The sequence below is a fragment of the Eublepharis macularius genome, chromosome 18 (assembly GCF_028583425.1).
Source record: "Eublepharis macularius isolate TG4126 chromosome 18, MPM_Emac_v1.0, whole genome shotgun sequence".
NCBI classification, from domain to species: Eukaryota; Metazoa; Chordata; class Lepidosauria; order Squamata; family Eublepharidae; genus Eublepharis; species Eublepharis macularius.
Window position 1 is genome coordinate 17,387,482 of NC_072807.1, and position 21,395 is coordinate 17,408,876.

Consider the following 21,395-nt stretch of genomic DNA (forward strand, 5'->3'; position numbering starts at 1 on the left):
CAGCGAAGCAGCAAATGCCGCAGTGCACAACGGTTCCCATAGCAACCGTCCTGGGATGACGTCATGAGCCAAGCTGGAGCTAGCAAAGGAAGGTGGAGGCTTTGTGGGAGGGCAGCTAAAAATATACGGCAATTGCCTTCCAATCATATGTAATGAACGCCTAGAATGGGGAGATGTTTGTAACTTTGTAATTATATAACCTTGTTATATTATTATTGCAAGCTATATTGTTGTTGTTATCTATTATAGTCAGTTTCCACGGTGGTTTATTCCTTTCGTTTCCTCTTCTTAGTGGCTCTCTCGTTACATGCTATTTTCTCCAGGGATTATGTCACGGGCCGAGCTGGAACCAGAAAAGAAAGGTGGAGGCTTTGTGGGAGGGCAGCTAAAACATATGGCTATTACCTTCCAGCTGAAGCTAAGCGTTTAAAGCCCCACAAGAGAATCGGTGCCTCCCAATCTATGATGACTCAGAGACTGTACTGAACAGGACTTACTTCCAAGTAAGCGTGTGCATGCAAGCACGTATTCGATGGGCCTTTTGGAGTGAACGGGCCTTTGCAGTGCTTAACTCTGGCAGCGCATGGACATGGTAAATCAATCACGTATCAGGCAGAACTTCTTGCACAATCTTTGTTGAAGCTTTTCAGCAACTCCTGAGCGCCTACTTAAATCACAGAGTGGGGGAGGAGGTGTTGCTTCAGAAACTCAGCTAGGGAGGGTGAGTCATCCACGGGTATGCTTCTTTTCCTGTTATTCGCTAACCAAACAATTGCCTTATTTTTTTAAAAAAACAACAACAACCTGTCCCTTGATCTTTCTTCCATTGGTCACTTCCCTTGAACTCTGAAGGTTTATGGGAAGGTTTTGCCCAGCTGAGAGAGTTTTATAGCAACCTTAGACGAGAGCTGAGTGATGTAGAAACAAAATGATGCATTCATCTACTTCCCTCTGTATAATTCGGGTTGCTCATAAATAAAAAATCAGCACCTGAGTGGAATGTGGAACAGCTGGGGAGATCCATACAACTTGCCTGCAAAAAAGCAGAGGAGTTAGCCGTGTTAGTCTGTAGTAGCAAAATCAAAAAGAGTCCAGTAGCACCTTTAAGACTAACCAATTTTATTGTAGCATAAGCTTTCGAGAATCAAGTTCTCTTCGTCAGATGCATGGCAGGGAGAGCTGTGGTCATCGAAGGCTTATACTACATAGGAATTGGATACTTTCACTGCTACAAACTAATACGGCAAACTGACTGCACACCAAAAGGAGATGTTTACATTTCCAAGCAAAGGAATGTTTTGACTGCCTCCACGCTAATTGCATTCTGTCTCCTTGTGATATATGTCCCCTTCTTTCCTCTCTCTCTCTCTTCTCCCCTCCTCTTCTGTATTTGACCAGTTTCTGTACCATGCATCTGACGAAGAGAACTTGATTCTCGAAAGCTTATGCTGCAATAAAATTGGTTAGTCTTAAAGGTGCTACTGGACTCTTTTTGATTTTGCAAATAAGCAAGTATCTATCTATCTAAACAATCCAGCCACCACAACAGTGCCACAATAAGCAGCTGTTAAGTAACCTCTTGCTTCCAACAGCCATTTCTGAAACCATCAGGGAGCTGTGAGCACCTGTGAGGGATACTGCGAATTTCATTGCAAACATTTCTGACTGTTGAACTTGTCATGTTCTGCTATGATGGTCCGATGTGAGCCAGTCACCTAGTCTTTCCAGTCTGGCACTGAACAACTCAAACACGTCAAACTGTTTTCATAGAATCATAGGGTTGGAAAGGGTCTCCAGGGTCATCTAGTCCAACCCCCAGCACAATGCAGGGAATTCGCAACTACTTTCCCCCCACAAACACACACACAGTGATCCCTGCTCCATGCCCATAAGATGGCAAAACACCAGTAGAATCCCTAGCTGAACTGGCCTGGGGGAAATTGTTTCTTGACTCCAAGGTGGCGATTGGCATTACCCTGGGCATGTAAGAAGGGGCCACGAGAACTAAGCACTGATATAACCCTGCCCTCCGTCTCATGAACTGCCTGGGTTCATGGAATCAGCATTGCTGTCATTGCTTGATTTGCATCTTTCCTCGCCCAAAAGCTACGCATGTGTGAAAACACTGCCAGTCCAGACAGGTAGGCAGTCATTCATATCACTAAGAAATACATAGAAGAATATGGAACAGAGTTTTTTTTAAAAACACTGATTTATGACAGATGCATATGATTTAATTTATGACTGATTTATATGACTGATTTATATGATGACTGATCTATATGATATTGAAACAAAAGCTTGTGGGCAGAAGCAGCGGCACATCAAGGGAAGGAAGCAGAATTCGTCAACCCCGTACTGGAACCTTGCTAATGCAATGTCTTTGTAAACTTGTATTCATTTACCCTATGACATTGTTTATGGAAATCTTCTTGACATTGTATAGAAATGCCTGCCCTTGTCCTTGCTACTGATTGTACTAATCTCACACTATGTAATCCGCCTTGAGTCTCAGTGAGAAAGGCAGACTATAAATGACATCAATCAATCAATCAATCAATCAATCAATCAATCAATCAATCAATCAGTTCTATCTGGCTGCAAGAGAATGAGCATGTGCAAAAAGCCAGTTGTGCTGTTCTGTACTCTTGGGGGGGAATAGTTGAAGCAGTGTGCTAAGCAGGTTGACAAACAGATGAACTGTCTTTTGAAAAATTAGCTCTCTTTTTGCGACTGGCAAACAGGATGTGAACCAACTCGATGGGAGTTCGAGCATCCCTACTTGTCCCAGCTCCATTCAAAACGAACGTCTAAAATGTTTCAGCCTTTCTTAATGCCAAACCACTTTGAGAATACATGTGTCAAAAGTGGTAAATAACAACAACATTCAATTTATATACCGCCCTTCAGGACGACTTAATACCCACTCAGAGCGCTTTACAAAGTATGTTATTATTATCCCCACAACAAACACCCTTTGAGGTGGGTGGGGCTGAGAGAGCTCTGAGAAAGCTGTGACTGACCCAAGGTCACCCAGCTGGCTTCAAGTGGAGGAGTGGGGAATCCAAACCCAGTTCTCTAGATTAGAGTCCCAGCACTCTTAACCACTACACCAAACCAAAGAAGGAAAGAAAGAAATCTATAAGCAGAGTAGATTATTCAAGAATGTGATCCAAGCCATGTAGGGGCTGTGGCTCAGTGACAGAGCATTTCCTGGGTATGCAGAAGGTCCAATCCTCGGCATCTCCAATTAAGGATTGGGTCACTGGTGATGGAAAAGACCCAGTGTCGAGTAGTTCAAAAGGGGAGGTTTATGCTTAATGAAGGCACCTAGGATTGATTATTGGCTGGTCAGTTTTATTAGGGTGCAATTGATTACTCTGCTACTAGTTTACGCCTTCTTTCTGTAGGTGATGCCAGGTGATGCCAGGAGGGGCAGTCTGGCTTTCTGGCATCACCTACAGAAAGAAAGAGATAAAGACTTTATTATACTTATTTTCACTGTCTGGATGGCCTTCTCACATCTTCTCAGCTACTTTGAAAGAAAAAGGATGAAACAGATATTAGGTTTTCAGTAAAGACTGTACCTTTTGCAGCCGGTAATTCCTGGTTCGGCGGTTTCACATTGTTTACATAGAATGGTCTGCGGGGGCGGGGGGAGGTTCTGGGAAAAGAGGTAGCAGAACTCTCAAGAGGGAAATGAGGAGGAAACACAAGTTTCTTTGAAATAATATTATTTTCAAGCACTATTGCCGAGTATTTTCAAGAGGTGCTGGAACTCCATTCCACCGCATTCCCCCTGGAAAAAAGTCCTGATGGTCTGTATTTATAGGTTCTATCTGTATTTATAAGTATTTATAAGCACTTTCATCACTCATTTATAAATTTATTTAGAGCATTGGTTACTTTAAATATATGTACACAACTCAGGGCTTTTCAGCAGGAACGCAGTGGAACAGAGTTCTGGCACCTCTTGAAAATGGTCACATGGCTGGTGGCCCCGCCCCCTGATCTCCAGACGGAGGGGAGTTTAGATTGCCCTCCACGACACCGAGCAGCGTGGAGGGCAGCGTGGAGGGCAATCTAAACTCCCCTCTGTCTGGAGAACAGGGGGCGGGCCACCGGCCATGTGACCATTTTTGCCGAGGGCAATTTAAACTTTAAAAAACTCCCCTTGTTCGAGCTGACCCAAAAGTGACATCATTGTATGATCCTGAGCTCCACCACCTCTTTTCCCAGAAAAAAAAAGCCCTGACACAACTTATATTCATATTTATTACTTGACTGTTTTTCCTCCTCCTGTTGTGGTTTCCCACCCCTTTTTTGTTTTTGTCTGGTATAGGAGGTGCCCCTTTTGGGAAATTTAACTAGTTTCCTCCAACACCTTTCCCCAGTGGTGCCGAGCAATGGGTGCAGCTCAGAGTGCCACCAGGAGCACCTCTACTGTGTGTACTGCCACACCACATGCCCTTTCCTGGCAGCACCAGGCAGCTGGGATCATGGGAGACAAAGCACGGACAAACGGACAAGGGAAGGGTGCGAATGTGGTGTCAGGAGATGTGTGAGTTTCTGCAACATTGGGTCCCACTAGAAGCCCAGGCCCCTGGCTGCTGCCCCAACTCAGGGTATGCTGCCAGCACTGACAATGGCAAATGTATCACTATATTCCAGGACATTCTAAGCAAGTAGAAAGAAAGTGCGTTGGGGAGGGGGAATAAGGGCAGAAACTCCCCCTATTTACTGCACAGTATGCACCTATATGCTACAGACACACATGTGAATGCCCAAACAGTTACTCTGCTCTTTTTCAGATGCCAAGCCACATCATTTATTTTTTTACTCAGGCTTTTGATTTATTTGTTTTGCTTTATTTACATCATTTATAGTCTGTCTTTCTCCCTGAGACTCGAAGCAGAATACACCGTGCGAGTCAGAACAGTCAATATCAAAGACATTTCACTAAACATGTAATGGATATATACCTGCACATTTGCAAAGGTTTAAAAACTCGCAGAAATCCAAAACAGAGCTGAAGAAATGTTGAAACAGAGTATAAGCACCTTCATGACGGACATATTAAACAATGTGGAAACTATCCTGTAGGATCGTACTTATAGCAATAGTAGGGAAGTCTACGGTTCCCTCAAAGTTTATGGCAATAGTAGTGAAGTCGTCTTATCCCTGTTTACTGCTGGGTTCCCTATCCCTTTACTTATGGGTCTCTTGAGACCGCCTCCTTACAGTACAGCCCTCCTATCTGCGTAAAAAGCCCACTTGAATAATTCAGTTTTGCATTATTTGTAGAAAGCCTGTAGGGTGGGGGCTCTCCTGACCGCCTCAAGCAGGCCGTTCCATAGCTCAGGGGCCACCACAGAGAATGTGTGTGTACTGGCCGCTGTTGATTTTGCCCATGTGCAAAGTGGCACCTGAAGAAGGCCCTATTCAAATGAGTGAAGCTGCTGTGGTGGAATATAGGGAAAGAGACGGTCCCATAGATATGATGAACCAAAGCTGTGAATAGCTTTGTGATAGCCAATGCCTTGAATTGGGCTCGGTAACTGAGGAGTAGCCAATGATTGCCGAATGCGAGTGATATTCATGATCCTCTTAGCTCTCAATAATAGCCAAGCTGCAGCGTTCTCCACCAACTGAAGTCTCTGAGTTAACTTAAAAGGAAGGCCTATGCACAGTGCATTATAATAGTCAAGTCTCAATGTTATTATGGCTTGGATCCAGGTGGCCAGATAAGCCATGTCAAGGTAGGGGACCATCTTCTATGCTAGAATAAGTTTGTGGAAAGCATTTTTTGCAGCGGCTTTCATTTGCTTTTCTAGCAGTAGCTCTGGATCCAGGATAACCCCTAGGCTCTTGTTTCTCTACATGAGACACCTCTGCGCTTGTTTGTCAAGTGTAGGGAGACGCAATGTTATCCGAGCAGCTTAGTTTTAAAAGACAGAGCTGGCAGAGATTGCTCCTCAGAGGGTTTGTTAATTTCATCTCAGTCCTTGAAGGCTCTGTCAATTTCACCTCTCCAGTCTAAAATTGTGTGGGATCACAACCAGAGGGCAGCGAGGAATAGAAATGGGCTGGAGCTGCCTTCCAGAGCCAGGCTTGGACCTGGAGAGGTTGCAATGGGCTGAAGTTTCCCTTTTGGCATTTCACAGCCCCTTCACACAGCTCCAGTGCATAGCAAAGCCTTTGCCCTGCCACCGGTTCTGTCTTTTTAAACTACCCTTCCTGGCTACCATTCCATTTCCTGACACGTGTTTTTCACATGTCAGATGTGTCATGTAGAGATAATCTTAGAAGAAAGACATGATTCTTTGACAGCTGAGTACGAATGGCCATATGGGAGGGTGGATCCTTAAAAGCTGTTTGCTCAATGCTGCCTGTTACTGAGCATTATAGCACTTTCAACCCCCTTCACAGTGGTTGAAGTGTAGACTTTCATTAACCAACCAAGAATACATCCTTAACCAAGGCCATCCATAAAACCTGTCACATGTGGGGGAGACAAGATCCTAACAAAGAGTATTCTCTTCTTCTGAGTTGAGAGTTCACAAAACTCTCACTGAGGTCAAGTACTTGACACTGTGTGGCTCTCTCCGTCATCTCCTCCTCCTCTGACAGCCAGGCCAGAGCAGGAGTTTCAGGAGGCAGGCTGAGGGTCCTTCAAGTTGAGGAGATGCCTGAAGATGGCAAATGGCAGTGAAGAGGTTGACGGCAAGTATTGTGCTGTATTTCACGGCTGATTTTAAAGGGTTGTTCACTTAACTGTTTTTATGCTGTGTTATGGTTTTATTATGCTTTATTTTGTAAACCACCTCGACCAGGGTCTCTGGTGAGCCAGCATATGCATTTTGTTAAGTCTGTCTGTCTGTCACAGGGGGTACTTTATTTCCACACTTCATGCAGCTGTTGAAAGCAAATAAAGCAGATGCAGCAAATGCCCGTCCTTAGGAAAGCTACATTCATGGCAACTGGCAGGCAAAAATTCAGAAGATGAATTTGATTCCAGATATATTTTCGATCTCATGGCACAGCCTGTAATAATTCTTCAGGAATCTGAGAAAACAGGCCCTTAATTAATACGTCTGAAAAGCTTCAGACAGGTTAATATTTCAGATAGAATGCTTGGCCAGGCCTGGGACTGATGTTTTATTAATACAGGTTCTTGCTATCAGCTAAAACACTCCAGCGTTTAGAAGGAGGACATTGATTAAAACCTGCTAAGGGGGGGGGATGATGTTTTTTGGGGAGGGTAGTAGAAACATGGAAGATTTGACTCTTTCCTATTTAGTCTAATGTCAGAGAAGGAGCTTTTTAATTCAACCTCTGCTTTCTGCATAGCCAGCCTTTGTCTCCAGTAATTGTCCTCTCTTGCATGAAGATAGGTTCAGGTCAGTAGCCAGGTTGGTCTGCAGTAGAACAGCAGGATTTGCGTCCGTTGGGACCTAACAGACCAACAAGCTTTTCAGGGTAATAATCTTCCATTGACTCTCGAAAGCTTGCTTCCTGGAAAGTCTTCTAGGTCTCTAAAGTGCCACTAGAGTCAAATCCTGCTCCTCTCCTCCATGTTGTCCTCACAACAACACTGTGAGGTAGGCTAGGCTGAGAGTGTGTGACAGTGGCTGATTCCGCACACGTTGGATAATGCACTTCCAATCCTCTTTAGAGATCATTTGGAACTGAATTTTGTGTGTGTGAAACAAAAAATCCACTTCCAAACGATTGCTAAAGTGCATTGAAAGTGCATTATCCAATGTGTGCGGAATCAGCGAGCAAGAACACAGCCATTTTTTCTCTTAGCCTGTAATTAGAAGCCGTTCGCATAGCCTTGAGAATGTAGCCAGGCTTGAAATAGCTGAACCAGCAAGACAGTCGCTGTAAACAAGAACTAGTTTGAGCTAGAGAGATAAGAAGAAAGAAAAGTTCCACTAGAGCAGAGGAGCAGAAGGAGGCAGGTTTTCCTTCGTCTGGGAAAGACACAGGGTATAAAAGATCTTGCTTGCCATATTTGGGTGGGCTCTGAATGTTTTTACTGGCTGAAACCCTGTCCCCTTATTTCATGAAATAAAAGGTTTTCCTCTTCAAAGTTCTCCAAATCTTGGTGTAATCATTGGGCATAGCACCAGGTCACAAACCTTTTGCAACGTGACTGACCCAAGATCACTCAGCGAGCTTCCATGACAGAGTGGAGATTTGAACCAAGGTCTCTCAAAGGCACTAGCCCAATGCTCTAACCACTACACCATACTAGCTCTCAAGGCTTAAGTAATGTGTGTTAAGTGATCCTGTGAGAGTCTCTCTACACAAGACATCTTAGACGGGATGCTCAAGAGTAGGGAGACGCAACAGTATCCAGGAAGTGTAGTCTAGAAAGACAGAGTCAAAGGCTCTGTCAGTTTCACCTCTCTACATAAGGGTAGTTTTAAAAGACAGAGCCAATGGAGATGCTCCTGGGTGGGTTTGAAACTGACAGTGCCTTCCCGGAGGTGAAGATGAAATTAACAAACCCTCTGAGCAGCAATCTCTGCCGGCTCTGTCTTTTTAAACTATGCTTCCTGGCTAACATTGTGTCTCCCTGCACTTGAGCGTCCTCGTGTAAGATATCTCATGTAGAGACACTCTGAGCCTGCACTCTTATTTAAGAACATTACAAGTGCCTTGCTGGATCACACAAAGGTTCTCCTGCCAAATGTCCTTGGCAAGAATTCCTGTGTCCAGAAAATTCTAGGTCGTTCAATGGAAAATGGACTGGTCTACATAGGATTGCCAGTTCTGGGTTGGGAAATTCCTGGAGATTTCGGGGCAAAGGCTGAGGAGGGTGGAGTTTGGGGAGGGGAGTAAGCATAGCAGAAATGTGATGCTATAGAGTCCACCTTCTAAAGCAGCCATTTTCTCCAAGGGAACTGATCTCTGTAATCTATAGGGGATCTCCAGGCCGCAGCTGGAGGCTGGCAATCCAAACTAACCATAGAAAAGAGTCCAGTAGCACCTTTAAGACTAACCAACTTTACTGTAACATAAGCTTTCGGGAATCACAGTTCTCTTCTTCAGATGCAAACTAACCATGTATCACACCCTCCCTTCTGCCTTTCACTCTCCTTTTAAGTGTCTTAACAAAGGGTTACCTTTTTTTTTTTTGCTTTCAATACAATTGTAAGGCCTCCTTTCTTTAAAATCCCTACTTGGTGTTCAAAGGTCAGTCACACATGAATGATATTCACCCAGGCACACAAATCCCTTGATGGATGATGCCTTTGGTTCATGAGCAAAAATGCCTAGCTGTAAATCCAAACCAGCGCGTTCCAGTTTTTCCTCCTCCGAGTGTATTAAACAATAAATCATGTACAGGAATTCAATTGGTGTTTTGAACATTATGCCCTTTTTTAAAAAATAGCCCCCACATATATACATATATATTTAAAACCATGCTCTGGACAGCTGTCTGCAGTTATAATCCAGAACTAGACACAGTGAGAGAGATGCAGGATGTGTCTTTTCGAAGGAAACAAGCACAAAAGTTTACTGTGGCAGAAAGGGGGAGGGAGCAGTAAATTTCCACTCTCTTGCCTATGTGGCAAGAATTGTTTGCAAGGCGTGCTGCAGTGCATGATGGGAGAGGCCCCGGCTGGGATCCTTTTCGCCGTTGCCTGGCAACCACTCTTGGTATGCAGGCCGCATGCCAGGCTGGGGTGGTGGCGGGGAGGCTTTTGTTCCCCAGCCTCAGACGTGCAGGCTGATTTGCCCAGCCAAATCGGCCTCTTTGCTGGAAAGCTCTCCTGAGTGACAAGCTCCATCTTGCAAAAGCACAGACAGCAGCAAGAATGGCCGATTCCGTAGACTCCTCTTGCGCAGCAGTTCGAGCTTCCAAAAATGATACTGGAATCCCTCCTTTTCTGGGCAAGGGCTGCAGAAGCGGGTGAAGCCGAGTGCTTGGCGGTCCTAGCTGCCATTCTAGGGACCTTTTTCTGGGAGTGAACTCCACTGAATTTTATTTATTTATTTATTTTATTGCAAATTTGTATTCCGCCCTCCCCGTGAGCGGGATCAGGGCGGATAACAACGTATTAAAAATACAATTAAAATTCATGTTCATTAAAAACAACACATTTAAAACCGGACAGTGGACAGCCTTCATAGGGAGGGTTAAGATTTATACACCCCTTTTTTCCAGGCTGGCAGAGGCCCAGCCTCAGACATACGCCTGGCGGAACAACTCTGTCTTGCAGGCCCAGCGAAAAGATAGTAGGTCCTGCCGGGCCCTGATTTCAGCAGACAGAGCGTTCCACCAAGTGGGAGCCAGGACCCAAAAGGCCCTGGTTCTAGTCGAGGCTAGGCGGGCCTCCTTGGCACAAGAGTGGCACATCAGCTCCCAGTTGGTCTCCAGCAACTCACAGTGCATGGTTAACAGTGGCATAATATTGCAAAGGATCCTGTCTCCTTTTGTAGTTCAGTAACGGCATCGTTGATGTGCCTTTGATGAATATGACCCAAATGCCTTGCTTCCTGTGCATTTATGTCCTTTTTGTGATTGGATTTCCTCAGTTTTTTCCTTCTTAGGTGTCCAATAACAGCTTTGCAGTGTCCTGGTCCAGAGAAGGGGTTAAACTTATCTTTTTATTGCACTATTATTACCCCTGAAAAAGAGGGTCCCTGACTTTCCCCCTTCTACAGCTAATAACAGTGTGTGTGTGTGTGTGTGTGTGTGTGTGTGTGTGCGCGTGCTGATTGTGTATACCATGAAGGGATGAAACAATCTACTCTGTCTCTTATCTCCTTAAGGAATCTCTTAACACAAGAGATCTTACACGAGAATGCTCAAGTGTAGGGAGACGCAATGCTAGCTTGGAAGCGTAGTTTAAAATGACAGAGGCAAAGACTTTGTCAATTTCACCTCTCTACAGAGCAGGCAAAGATCCTCCTCAGAGGGTTTGTTAATTTCCTCTTTGCTGCCTAAAGGGGAGGTGAAATTGACAGAGACTTTGTTTGTTACAGCAGAAGGAGAGAAAGAGAAAGGAAGAGAGAGGCTTGTGGTATCTCCCCTTCCCCATAAACAAAGCTTTTATATATCTACTAATACAATATCTGCTCTTTTACATGTCTCTCTGGTTGATACCAGTGCTGCAGCATAGATTTACCGGATCCTGCTTGGAACTCTCAGGTTGCATTGAGGTATCCAGTTTAACCATGGTTAAATTGAAGCAGTGCTGTGTAGTGGTTAGAGTGTCTTCCTAGGATCTGGGAGACCTAGGTTCAGATCCCCACACTGCTATGGAAACTCTCTGAGTGACCTTATACCAATCATGCACTCTTAGCCTACCTCACAGGGTTGTTGTGACACCTATTATATGTTGCAGCTACGGTATATTGGCAGCCTTAGCAGCAGTTGACAAACTACATATTCCTGTCTTCATGTGGAAACCACCTATGATGAGATCCCCCAACATGCCCCCATAGTACTGCCCTTAGGAAGGAAAATGCATTTATAAGTTCCATACTAGGATTAAAACCAGGCTGAAAGGGGGAAGGGAGAATATAATTGACTGGGGACATTATAAGGAGAGAGGAAAGAGTTTCTGTTTCTAAAACTGTTCATCTCACCTTCCCATTGTCTGAAAGACCAGTTCAAGGTGTTTTGTTACCCCAAATCAGGTACAGCTATCCTTACTGGGCTTGCACTGTCATCAGCAGGATTCTAGCGAAATCCTTGTGGCAGCACCGCAGGGCTGAGGTAGGATCCGGCCATCAGTGAACTTTCATGGGCAGAAACCTTAACAGACAATGCTTTCACATCACAGCGTCACTTCCTGCATAAACCAGGAAGTGCCATCACAGCCGCAATGCGATGCTCTAGGAATTCTTCAGATCTCTAGGGTAAAGACCATAGAGCTTTGGGGCATTCCTAGAGTATTGCATTGCGGCTGTGACAGCTCTTCCAGGTTTTTGCAGGAAGTGACATTGTGACACATGCAACTATTTTCCCTCCTGCTGCTCGGAGGAATCTGGGAACTTGGCAACTGTCGCCTGGAACAGGATGTCAGCCTCCCATGAAGCTGATGCCTGGGGGCAAGCGCCCCCCCCCACCCCCACCACCGGCAGCACATCATCTCTTTCCTCATTGTATAGATCCAAGCCAGGCTGTTCGTGTGGATTTGCCAGATAGCCTGCACTGACCCTTTACTCTAAGTGGCTTCCAACAATATAATAAAAACAGAACCACCTATCCCCAACATAATATATGATCTGGCCCTGCAATTCACAATGTTTTTTAAGTTTCATTGATGTCGCAGCTGGATGTTAAGCAAGATGGTATGGAGGGGAAGAGCCAGGAAGAGGAGTTATTGCTACAGGGCCAGGTCACAGTTCCATATGCAGCATGTGGCTGTCTTAAGATGGTGATACAGCAGCTGAGTTTATGTTTGCAAAAGGTGGCTATTGCAATCCTAACACACTTGGGTGCAGCGTGAGATCTTTTGTACTCTTAGGGCCAAACTAGGCGTTATAGTGATTGTTGGGTCTGCCATGAGGATTTTCAGCTAGGCGCTGTGTTGGCAGTTCCCCTCTGGAACACAAATTGTGCAGTTCCCCCTAGGAGGAAAATAATGGCTCCTGTAGGCTGCTTTAGATCAGAAAAATGACCCAAAGCAGCTTGCATTCTCCTTTCCTCTATGAGTCCTCCATATACAAGAATAAAACCAAGTATGAATTTAAAACCTCAGGAGTAAACATCTATGAGACTGCTTAGGTTGCCATCTTGGGAGGGAGAAACCTCTCTTTTCCTTCATTTTAGCCTCACAACAACCTTATAAGGCAGGCTAGACTGAGAGTGCAAGACTGACCCAAAGTCTCTCAGCAAGTTTCCATGGCAGAAGGGGGATTCGAATCTGGGTCTCCCACATCCTAGGATGACGCTCTAACCACCACACTATACTGAGTCTCAAAGTTTTGTGAGTATTTTGTGATCTTGAAGCCCAAAGAAGACTTGGCCATGGGGAAGGGGCCAGCACATCTGTTTATTCGCATCTCTGACTCCCCTAATGTGTGCATGTTTGAGGGTGAGTGACCTAGTTTTTCTCCAAAATGTGCACACTGACTGGGGAAATAAACCTGTCTCTTTCTCCCCACCACGTCCTGCTGTGGGCTGCTCTGTCACATATGACTATTTTTCCCCAGTTTTGCTTACTCCACATATTATTCCTTGAACAGGCACATTCAAGCAAGGAACCACAGTGAGATAAGGGGGTAGAAGTGGGACATGTGTGCACACTTTGATATGAGACTAATTTTAGCCGCTGCCGTGAATTGGGGCAGCCATATAAAAAGAAACATGGGTGCTCCGCTAACAAACCTGTTTTGCTGTTTAGGGTTTTTTTCCCAAATGAACCAGCCTGGCTGCCTCCATTGTTATTTTATTAAGTATCAGGAGAGTGATACTGATCTGTCTAACAGGCTATTGTGTGGATAAATGAGATAAAGAAACACAATCTGCTTTAGAAAGAAGAAGGCTGATAAATCTAAAATGACGTGCTGATTTGTGCACTGTATGAATGTTCGGCCCCTGCAAAGCATTCTTCCAACAGAATCCGCACCTTGAATCTGAAGACTATAATTCCACAGGGAATTTTTAAAAAAATTATTATTCTAATAGGATGAATTTGCATTTGTTAACAGCAGTCTGTCAGCCCTCTTGTGTCTTAAGGCCAGTAAGTAGGGCATGGTTCCTGCCTGTCCCTGGAGGGTGAGGTGTGTGTGTGTGAGCATGTAGCATGATGCTATTTGCAAAGACTTTATTGGCTGAGGAAAGGGGCAGAGAGAATCCCATTGCTATATTTAGAGGACGCAGCTGCAGGAAGCAACTGGAACGAGAAGGCTCCAGTAATCCCTGAACTTTCCATAACTGCCAAATCCTAGAACTTTCCATAGTGCCTTGCGCACTAGGTTTTCTGCCCTCCTCCTGCAATTTTGTTTGGTCGGCATGAAAACTTGGAATCTGAATTCATTATGGGACTCTGTAGTTTATATATGTATTGCAGCATCATTCACTGATGTTAAACAGCAAACTGATTAGCAGCCTCTAAAGACTGTGCCGGTAGTCCCAACGCGGGTGCTTATAGGAAGATAATCCTTTGCTTGTTTTGCAGAGAGTTCTTTATAGGTCCTGTAGGTATCTAAGAGGTGCTGTGGGCAGAAACAGCTGATCCGGGATAACAGCATCACCAAGGTTGGTGAGAGTGTATGGGACATCTGAATTGGGTGCTAGAACTCCGCCCTACGCCTATGAGAAGACTGTGATATATTAGACGAAACCGCATGTCAACAGCAGCAATTGTGGGTGCCAAGTACACGGATAGGATAGCCCAAAAAGGGCAGTGCAAAATGCAACATTTTCTGTTTCGATGTTTCGTTCAGTGTTGCTTAAAACATTTTAGTCATTCTCATTATTAATATGACCTCCTCTCCTTCCGTTTCTTACTGCTGCCGGCTTGGCACGGCCTGACCAGGCAGGTTCTAATCCCTCCCAGCCTCTCAGACATGCTTTCTGACAACTCCCAAGTGCTTTGCCTCGGTACACCCTGTTGCCCCCGTGCACTCTGTTGCCCCCCGCTCTTATGAATGGCCGACACCATGAGACGACGTTTCCCAGGACGAACTGAAACATGGCAGCTTAGAGCGGAACTACAAGTGACAAAAGGCACAGATTGGACACTGGTCAGCTTCCCTCAAGTTTTGATGGGATATGTAGGCAGCTTGGCGGAATGTTGGACAAGTGACAGTTGAAAAGTCCGTTGGACAGCAGGCGGAGAGCCAAGCTGCAAGACTAGGATGCCTACATTTCCCATCAAAACTTGAGGGAAGCTGACAAGTGTCCAATCTGTGCCTTTTGTCACTTGTAGTTCTGCTCTCTGATGCATTAGGAAGAGTGTCCGAGGCACTGGAAGAAGCAGGAGAGTATCTCTACTAACCAGCCTGAACTGGCTCTCGGGTTGCCAACTCCAGGCTGGAAAATTCCTGGAGATTTGGGAATGGATCCTGTGGAGGGCATGCTCTGGCAAAGCAAGGGACCTCTGCGGGGAATAATGCCACCCGCCAAACCAGCCATTTCCTCCTGAAGAACCGGTGTCTCTACTCTGGAGATCAAATGTAATTTTGGGAGATCTCCAGGCCCCACCTGGAGGTTGGCAACCCTAACTGACCCTTACCTTGTCTTGGCACTCACAGCTCCAGTGGCCCCCGCATGAAATACAGTGAACTGGGAAGGGTGGATCGAATTCTCCATGTCAGTAACACCATCGGCATTCTTTTCCCTCTGACATTTAAAAACTCTTAACTGTGTGCCAGAATTACAAAGGGATCTGGATACTGCTCGGTATTACAAGATATTGTTAATTTTCTACGTTGTCTTTGTTATAATAAGGATATTAACTAAAATGTCATCGTCCGTCCATTAATTTGTCTGATTTATTAATATCCAAGTGCCCATTGTCTCAGGGTTTTAGCCTCCTTCTCACCATCTCCAGTGCAAGAAGCGAACTTTCACGGTAAGAAGCTAAAGGCCAAGGAAGGCAAGCTGTTTTCACAAGGAGGCCACCCCCTCACAACCTTCTCCTTCTTTTAAGCCACCCACACCCTCTCCTAGCAGGGCCTCCCGGTCTTTCTCTCTGTATGGATACTGATTGAGTTGTAGACACTAGGGTTGCCAGCCTCCAGGTGGTGGCTGGAGATCTCCCACAATTACAACTGGTCTTCAGGCCACAGAGATCGGTTCACCTGGAGAAAATGGCTACTTTTGGGGGTGGACTCTATGAAATTATGCTATGCCAAGGTCCTTTCCCTCCCCCAAACCCCACTTTCTCCAGGTTTCTCCAGGTTTCACCCTCCAGATCTCCAGGAATTTCCCTACTTGGAGCTGGCAACCCTAGCAGACACCAATCAGCCATATTCAATGTATTTTGAAAACACATGGGGAAAAGATTCAGCCTTCATTGACAATATGCCATCAAATGACAACAGTTCCTTTTTCTAGCAGGCATCGCAGTTTAGCACCTAAGTTCCTCACCTCCAGGAGTCTTTTTGGGGATCTAAACCTTAGGAGACTTGGCAATTCTTTATATAAGTGGTACCCTTCCCTTAAAGTACACATTCCTCCCATCTTGGGTTGCAAAAACAGGTTTGCTGAGATGTTTAATCCCACCATGACAGTGCCTAGGAAGACAATTTAAACAAATAAGGTAACCTCCGTATTCGGAGGCAGCAAAGCTCTGAATCCCAGTGCAGGGAGGTAGTATCAGCTGAAGGGTTTGCCCTCTGTGGCCTGTTAGTTGTTCCTCCAGGGCAATGAGTTGGTCATTATGTGAAACAGGATGCTAGACCAGTTGAAGGAGTGGCTCGAGCCAACAGGCTCCACTTACATTCACATAAACAGGAAGGGAGGTAAAACAAGGAGGGCTTGTTCAAGAACACAGCATGTTTTAACATCCTTTAAAAAGGATGCTGTGAAATGAAAAACTGGCACAAATCAGATGCTTTGCTTCATAGGTACCCCAGCTCTTGATTATGAAAAGACTGGACAGGCGCTATATTGAACTGATGTGTTGACAGTTTACACCCTGAGGCCAACCAAGATGCTTATTAGGAAGACCCATGGAGAAAAGCATGGGCCCGCCCTGCTGATTGTCTGTGTGGGGAGACTGACTCTGAACTGGACTTCTGGAGGCAGACAACTGGCATGGTGCTTTCCTTTAAGCCTCTTCTGCAGCACCCCCCCTTTATATGCTAAAAATGTATTTTCTCTTTCGTCTTCTTAAACATAGTAAGGATTCTTTGCCTTGCTTTCATTGCCACAGTGAATGCGGAGGGAATAGAGTACCTTGGTGATGGAGACCTCCATATGTGGGAGTTTTCTGCACTCTTTCCTCTGTCTTTTTTCAGACTTTTCCCTTCGACATGTATTCTGCAACAACTCTGCATTGGCTCTTAGAGCTCATCACAGCTTAGGGTTGCCAGCCTCCCGGTAGTGGCTGGAGATCTCCCGGAATTACAACTGGTCTCCAGGCCACAGAGATCCGTTCACCTGGAGAAAATGGCTATTTTTGGGGTGGAGGGGTGGACTGTATGGAATTATGCCATTCCAAAGTCCTTTCCCTCTCCAAACCCCACTTTCTGCAGGTTTCTCCAGGTTTCACCCTTGAGATCTGCACGAATTTCCCAACTTGAAGCTGGCAACCCTATCACAGCTGCCATAGTGACTTACCACCTTGCCTTTGTTTAAGGTTGCCAGATCCAGGTCCGGAAATTCCTGAAGATTTTGGGGGTGGAGCCTAGAGCGGGCAGTGGTTGGGGAGGGGAGGAGCCTCTGCAGGGTATAATGCCATAGAGTTCATCATTCAAAGCAGCCATGTTCTCTAGCGGAACTGATCTCTGTGACCTGGAGATCCATTGTAATTCCGAGAGATCTCCAGCTACTACCTGGAGGCTGGCAACCCTACCTTTGTTTTGTTCTTCATGACTGAGCTGTAGTGCTAAAACAGTTCTATTACAATTTGAAATACGTTCGTGGTAATTGATATTATTGTGCTATAGTTCTATAGCAATTACCAATTTTAAAAAAACGGTCTGGTGACGCAACAGGGAAAAATGCTGGGAAATTGGCATCTGCGAGTGGCTGATGGCAGGGAAATTATGCCGATGTGGGCGGGACCTCTGAAGAGTAGTCCAATATGCACTACACTTTCCAGATGGTGAGCTAATGTGCTTGGATTGCATTATTTAAAAAAAAATCAGATGAAAACAGTTTAGGAAACAGTATTGAGGATGGTGAAAACCTAATAAGGGGGTGATTAGAGCACGTGGTCATACGGTTACTCCCAGAAAAAAAGCACCTCAATTTTGAAGTCAATGTGGTGGACACAGCCTTGGTTAGAAGAGCTTAGCTTGGTTACTAATCTAAGTTTTGCCGAAGGATCTGGTTTTGACTTGCCTTTGCGACCTCTCACACACTCGTGGGTGTGACCTCCTGATTCTATCTGTTTATGGAAAGCTGCTAAGGGTGTGGAGGGTTGAGAAACTGGCTCATCTCCGTCTCAGAATAACATATCATTTCCTCTGGCACAGGAACATTTAAAATGAACTTATGAAGATGTATCTGGTGAGACAGGAAGTGTAATATGTTTCCTGTCTTTGACCACATTTTTTTTGTCTTGTCTTCTGGTACTTTTAAAATGTCACAGTGGCTCAGTAAGGACTCTTTTTCTGTGGCTTTACTGTGTTAAATGCCCACCATCAGATGCTAATTGTATAGGCCTGTATCATGAAACCATTGGTCCCGCTGGTAGCCATTTTGTATTATGGACCTGCCCAGTCGGTCACAAACTTGTGATTGCAGGCTTTTAAAACCCATTATAAGTGTGGGATTAGCAAATTTATATTAGTTAAGACTATGGATTAATCATATCCATAATATTAAGCTAGCAAGAAGCATAAGATGGATTCTTTATGTTTTAAAGTAACTGGTCTCTGCTCTTTGGCCGCCGCCCCCCTTTTCTTTCTTCCTAGCTGTACATGGAAAGAGAGAATGTCTAGCCTTGGATAGATAACTGGACATTCCTGAGGGCATTTGAAAAGACAACGCCAAAAGACAAAGGGAGAATTATAAGTTCCACCCCCCTCCCCCTTTTGGAGAAGAGAGTTTGTGTAGAAAAGTAACCAGTTGTGGAATGAAGGAAGATGCTACTGTGGAGACCAGGATAGGATGGCAAATGATGTTGTCACGAGACTGAAAGGTGGACAATAGTCCAATCTAAAGGTGTAAAAGAGATCAGGTGCTTTATTTTGAGTGTGACTTTCATTTCTCCAAAATGATGTCACAAGCCCTTAAAAGTAACATGTGCTCCTTTGTTCTGGGGGTACATTCTGAGCTCATCTTGAAGCCTGTGCCCTATATTTGCAAATATACTTTTTTTACATCAGCCCTTGTCTGTCTTGTCTATTTTGCTCAGCGAATTGGAGGGGCAAAGGGGAAGCACTTTTGTACAACATAAGCAGCTCTGTGAGATGAACTCAAAACAGTCAACTTTCACACACAATAATGTTTAAAATGTACCTTGCACTGTGGGAATTCCATGTGGTACTGAGTCTCCAGGATTTTCTTGTTGCAGTTGCAGCTACCAATTAAGTGCAACAGCATCAGGGACTCCGGCATTTTCTATGCCACAGTCCCAACAGCTGCCACCCCCCTTCAGTTTTTAAGATGAAATTGTTTTTTAGCATTAGAACATTATAGCGATTGGTCAGTTGTATGTGTAAGGTGCCGTCAAGTCACAGCCGATTTACGGCAACCCCATAGGGTCTTCAAGGCAACAGCTGAACAGAGGTGGTTTGCCATTGCCTGTCTCTGCACAGCAACCCTGGACTGCCTTGGTGGTCTCCCATTCAAATACTAACCAGGGTCAACCTGTTTTAGCTTCCGAGATCTGACAAGATTGGGCTAGGCTGAACCAACCAGGGTGATTTGTCAATTGCTGTTTTTTTTTTAAAGCTTTAAAAGTGGCACATATGTGGACGAGTCTGTGAACTTTGACACCCAGATAGCATTCCCCCCCCCCAAACTTTGCTGAGTCTTTCTAGGAAGATATTATTGAGGCAGGTTTAGGAAAGATTGCAGGAAAGCTGGGGGAAAGTTAGAAGGTGCCTAAGAGCACCACAGTGAACCCCCCACCCTTCCCATCAGCACCAAAGGTAGACCAAACACTCGGCTGTAGAAGTGACCTTGGCGACCTGCTTCTCTTAGTTATGCTTTGGAAAACGTTAATGAGACTAAATCAAAAAGAGTCCAGTAGCACCTTTAAGACTAACCAATTTTATTTTAGCATAAGCTTTCGAGAATCAAGTTCTCTTCGTCAGATGCCTGATACAGAGACTGATACATTCCCCCCCCCCCCAACTTTGCTGAGTACCATAGGTCGTTTGGGCCTTATTTATAGAAAAAAAGAGAATCTCAGGCCAAAAAGATTCTTTATCAGCACAGAATTTTAGCTGGAAGAACTCACATATTCCTTTTGAAATAAGTGGTAAAAAGAAAAGATTAAACAAGCCAAAATGTTAGAACTGAAGCGTAAGTTTCCCCTCCTCTGACTTACGCAACCCTTTGTTGTGAAATAAGGGCTGGCTTCTACTATCTAAATAGCACATTTGTGTTCACATAAAATTCTGCATCACCTTGGTTCCTACATAGCCATTATGTTCCAAGGCAGTCTGATCTAGAATTCTAAAGAATTGTGATTCTGGAATAAGGGTACCCTCTTTCAAATTAGAAGTCAGTTATTCAAAACTTTGGTAGTCAAAGTGGCGAATGTTATTTAGTAAACTGCCCTGGAAATAATCAAAATTCCATGTCTTAAGTTGGGCTTTCCATTTGACTTCATGAAAAGCTGTAAAACAGTTTTTTAAAGCTTTTGAGAAACAAAACAGTAATTGACCTATAGCTATAGAAGCAGCAGTTGTATGGGAATTACCGATTTTTAGCTACAGCAGAATTACCAATTTTTAGCTACAGCATTGGAATTACTCAGGGCTTTTTTTCAGCTGGAACGCAGTGGAATGGAGTTCTGGAACCTCTTGAAAATGGTCACATGGCTGATAGCCCCGCCCTCTGATCTCCAGACAGAGGGTAGTTGAGATTGCCCTCCGCACCGCGGTGCGGAGGGCAATCTAAACTCCCCTCTATCTGGAGATCAGGGGATGGGGCCACCAGCCATGTGACCATTTCACTGAGGGCGATTTAAACTTTTAAAAACTCCCCCCTTGTTCCAGCTGACCCAAAGTGATGTCATTGGCCCTGGGAGCATGCGTGCACTTTGCGCGTGCACATGTGGTACCAGAGGCACCACCTCCCGCCAAGAGTTGCCCCCTGTGCTGGCAACCCACTGAGTTCCACCACCTCTTTTCCCAGAAAAAAAAAGCCCTGGAATTACCAATCTGAAGCTTTAGCAATATGTCAATTACATTTGGTAACTGAAATATTGCTAGGGCTTAAAATCAGTGTCATATCTCTGTCGCTTAAACTATAGTGATATGCCGATTTTCTTTTCTTTCAAAAGCCCCCCAAAGCTCTGCAGTGGCACAGGGAAGGGGAAACAGCAGCTGCAGGGGACTAGGGCAAAGAAAATGTGGGGAAAACTACCATACTGATGCTCCGTTGTCGCACTACCTCTGCATTCACAATAGCAATGGAAGGAATGCCCAAAACTGTTCCATAATGCTATGATTTCAGTTAATCCAATAATAGAAGTTCTTTTACCTTTGTATATCTGACATACCTTTTGCCATAGCTGTGTTGCACAGCTGATGTTAGAAACCATGGGAATATACTTTTGTAGACAGTAATTAGGGGC

At 44.8% G+C, this 21,395-nt stretch overlaps 1 long non-coding RNA gene across 2 annotated transcripts in view; it reads left to right on the top strand.

Moving 5' to 3' along the window:
- The first annotated feature begins 354 nt into the window (after positions 1-354).
- Positions 355-21,395, top strand: part of LOC129345379 (uncharacterized) — a 39,172-nt gene continuing 18,131 nt past the window's right edge. The window contains exons 1-2 of one of the 2 annotated variants that reach the window (XR_008598527.1): positions 355-503; positions 14,148-14,227. This is a non-coding gene — a long non-coding RNA (uncharacterized LOC129345379). The remainder of the gene's footprint in view (positions 504-14,147; positions 14,228-21,395) is intronic. The other variant, XR_008598523.1, reaches the window with a different exon arrangement.